This window comes from Podarcis pityusensis (genome assembly GCF_964106645.2).
Source record: "Podarcis pityusensis genome assembly, contig: HAP1_SCAFFOLD_431, whole genome shotgun sequence".
NCBI lineage: Eukaryota > Metazoa > Chordata > Lepidosauria > Squamata > Lacertidae > Podarcis > Podarcis pityusensis.
In genome coordinates this window covers 32664-36976 of record NW_028293360.1, presented here as the reverse complement: position 1 = coordinate 36976, position 4313 = coordinate 32664, and the positions used below count along the sequence as shown (strand labels likewise).

The 4313-nt window shown below is 44.5% G+C and overlaps 1 long non-coding RNA gene across 1 annotated transcript; it reads left to right on the top strand.

Moving 5' to 3' along the window:
* The first annotated feature begins 257 nt into the window (after positions 1–257).
* On the top strand, positions 258–3823 carry LOC308469020. The gene is made up of 2 exons (XR_013981973.1): positions 258–546; positions 3240–3823. It is a non-coding gene; the product is annotated as an uncharacterized lncRNA (long non-coding RNA).
* Positions 3824–4313: the final 490 nt, after the last annotated feature.

Sequence of the window (4313 nt, the reverse complement as noted above, 5' to 3'; positions counted from 1 at the left end):
GCGGCGTGGTGGCAGCAGGAGGCCCCATTAGCTAAAGTAGTGCTTCAGGTTAAGAACAGTTTCAGGTTAAGCATGGACCTCCGGAACAAATTAAGTACTTAACCTGAGGTACCACTGTAGATGGAGAAGACGGTGTACAGCCGCCCCTAGTATCTAGAACCACATCATTCCAACATCAGTGCAATATTGTGCTGCAGAATGGTGCAGTCCTAGGCAGTTTTTGCTGACCTTGTGGTTGCCTTTTCATTTATGTCATTGTAACTAGACCCGAGAATAGGATTAGACTGTATCTGTAATAAGTATGGGGAACCTGTGGTCTTCCAAAGATTGTTGGACATCAGTTTTCTCTCAGCATGGCCAGTAGTTAGAAATGAGGGGAGTTGTGCTCCAACAACAACCAGAGGACCACAGATTAGCCTCCCCTGCCCAGATTATTTTGTGAGTTTGTGGAATGTGTTAATCTGAATAAGTATTGTGACTCTATGTTTTTTTTCAAGGCACAAGAAGGAAATTAGTATGGCGTATGAAGGCAAATGCAAGGAAACGGTACCTATTCATTTTATGTTCAGAACTTGCTTCCCTTTTCAAATAATTACTTGGCCATTGGTTTGAGTCCTACCCTCCAGAGGAGGAGAAAACAAACTTGTTCCCTCTTCCACATGAGATATGTGAAGATTGGCTGTCATATAACTTCCCAGTCTCCTCTTTTTATGCTAAACATACCCTGTTCCCTCAACCATTCCTCATAAGGCTTGGTTTCCAGACCCTTGATCATCTTGGTCACTCTCCTGTGCACACATTCCAGCTTGTCAAGATCCTTCTTAAATTGTGGTGCCTGAACTGGACACAGTACTTCAGGTGTGATCTGACCAAGGCAGAATAGAGCAATACTATTACTTCTCTTGATCAAGACACTATACTTCTGTTGATGCAGCCTAGAATAGCATCACACTGTTGACTCATGTTAAGCTTGTGATCTACTAAAACTCCTAGATCCATGTATGACTGGGAAGCCAGGTGCCCCCCATCTTATATTTGTGCAACTGATTCTTCCTGCCTAAGTGCAGAACCTTTCATTTGTCTCTATTCAAATGCATTTTGTTAGTTTTGGTCCAGTTCTCAAATTTATTAAGGTCATCTTGAATCCCAATTCTGTCTTATTGGCTACCCCTCCCAGTTTGGTGTCATCTGCAAAACTGATGAGCATCCCCTCAGTTCCTTCATTCAAGTTATTTATAAAGATGTTGGACAACAATGAGCTGCAGACAGGACCCTGTAGCATGGCACCTCACTTGTCACTTTTCTCCAGGATGATGAGGAGCCATTAGTAAGCATTTTTGGGGTTCGATCAGTCAACCAACTACAAATCCACTTAACAGTTACCTTGACTCGCGCACATTTTAGCAGCTTCTCCACAAGAATATCATGGGGGACTTTGTCAAATCTTTCTGAAATCAAAATACACTACATCCACAGCATTCCACTGATCCACCAAAATTGTGACTTTATACTCTTGAGCTGCAGCTCATCAGGTCTAGGAGATCTGAATGCATTTAAAGTAGCTAGGTGTTCCCTTACCACCTCTATTCCTATTCTTTTGGGCTGGAGTTCCCTCCTTGCATCATTTATTCTGGGCACTGCTTTCCTTTTGGGTGAAGAGTAGGTTTTGAGCAGTTCTACCTTCTCTCTCTAACCCAATAGCATTTCTCGGTCTTCTCCATGCAGAGAACCTACTATTTGCTTGTTCTTCCTCTTGCTTTGAACACAGCCAAATAAACCTTTCATTATTATTTTTAACCTTTATTGCAAACCTGAGCTCAGTCTCAGGTCTTTGGCCTACCTGACCTTCTCCCTACAACTGCTGGCTACTCATGTACACTCTTCATGATTTCCCCTTTCCTCCATTTCTTGTACATGCCCCTACATTCTTGGCAAAGTTTAAGTTCCAACAGATATCAGGGTAACTGAAACCTTCCATGACTACCACACCTCTCCTTTTTGAATGTTTGGTAGTCTGCTGTAGGAAGGCATCATCCAAATCTTCAGTCTGGCTTGGAGGCATACAGCAGACACCTACAGTAAAGTAACTGATGCTTCTCTCTCCTACAATTTTTGCCCATATACTCTCAATTTGCCTTCCATGTTCCAGGTCATAGAGCTCGTCACCAGTCTACACATCCTTAACATATAATGATCCTCCTCCTCCCTTCTTGTTAGTCTATACCTTTTGAACAGGTTATACCTTTCAATTTCTACATTCCAGTCCCGACTCTCATCCACCAGATTTCAGTAATGCCTATTAGGTCATATATGCCACCCTGTATTAAGAACTCAAATTCATCTTGCTTGTTTTCCATACTCTATACTAATGCACAGATACAACTGAAACCACAAGTTAGCCCTCCCCAGCAGCTTCCTTCTTGTAGTTTCCTGCTTTGTAACAGGTACCTGTGGTACCACTTCAGTTTCCTGTGCATCCATGAAGCTATTATCCCCAGTACCAGGTGTTCTTGCATCGTCTGTAATGTTGTCTCCTTCCCTCTCAAGATCTTTTTTCCTCTCTCTGTGGACCACAACCTCCGTGGACCACAACCTCAAACAGGAAGGAGTGGTGAAAAAAATCACCTGTGCCCCAAGGCCCTTCCTGCCCAGAGTCTCATAGACCCTTGCTATACGTTGAAGGCTGTGTCTGGCAGTATCATTTGTACCCGCACGAATCAGAAGGAAGGGGTTGTGGTCAGTGGGCTTTATAAGACTTCACAACTTCTCTGTATTTTTAACTAGTTTTGAGGGCTTTGCACACACTGCACAGGCACCCTGACCCAACCTGGGCCAATCTAGGGAACACCCAAGTAGGATCCAGATCCAAATCAAACAATTAAATGCCAAACACTATATGGTCACAAGGAGAGAGCAGGAGAATGCAAAGTGATACTTCACCAGCTCATTCCCTGCAAGAGACTCAATGGCAGAACAGAACCCTTCAGGCAGCAGGCTTGCACCCTTGGTGAGCAGCTTCTAGCCTTTTGGAATTGATTCAGGCACCAGGTATGCCACACTGCAAGTGGGAGAGGGATATGGATGTTAGCAGGAGAGAGAATGGTTTGCTTTTATGAAATTGGGCTACATTGCTTGTAAGTTGTTTTCCCCGTCATTCCTATTTTTTAAATGTAGGTTTTCTTGCAGCACTCCTTACAATAACAAACTATATCTTTATTTTTCTGTTTTCATTTTCACAGAAAGATGAATAACGATAGAAGAAACATTATTCCTCAACGGAAGACATTATTTTGATTACTCTTTGCAAAGATACTGTATCTGTACCATGTACTGAAAAGAATAGTTTTTATTGATTGACTGATAGAATGAAGCATATACAGTGGACACTCAGGTTGCGAACGTGATCCGTGCGGGAGGCATTTTCGCAACCCGTAGCGTTCGCAACCCGCAGTACCGCGTCTGCGCACGCGTGGGTCACAATTCGGTGCTTCTGTGCATGCGCAAAGTGTGATTTAGTGCTTTTGCACATGTGCGAGCACCAAAACCCAGAAGTAACCCGTTCCAGTACTTTTGGGTTCGGCGCGGTACGCAACCCGAAAACACGCAACCTGAAGCGTCTGTAACCCGAGGTATGACTGTATGAGAGACAAACATTTTGCAATGAGAAATGTAAAACCCATTCACTCACGATTTAAAGGTTTTTCTCAAAGATTCATGGTTTGAAATGCTGGTGGCAGCCTTGTTCAAAAATATAAAGTTTATTTAATCTCCTGCATTATTCCAGGATCTGTTGTGCCCAGAATAAAATACATATTTAACAAATTATCATCTCAGGTTGTGTGTTAGAACGAGTACTGCTTGCCACCCGAACAGTTGGTCAAAACACATAAGACACAGTTGACATACTTGCCGTTCACTTTGAATAAGGGTTTGATTTTAAAGCAAGGATGGAGAGAGGCCAAATGTGGCCCACACAGCAGCGGAGGAAGTGGCTCGGGCACCTGGTGTGGCGCGTTCAAGGGCGGGGCGAACTGCCCATAGGGATGACATGGGGCATGCGGCACCCATAGGGACAGGATGGGGTGTGCGGCACCCATAGGGATGAGATGGGGAGCACCGCGGGGCCTCTGCCACCCTACAGCTGGGTGGAGGCAGTGGGTGAACAGTGCTGCCCGCCATTTTGTCACCCCTCCTCAGGGTGACACCCAGGGCACGCTGCACCCTGCACCCCCTTCCTATGCCCCTAGGCTCAGTCTCTCTTCCCTGCCCTTTCCCTGTATATCAATTTGTCTTAAAAACCAGTCCCCCATTAG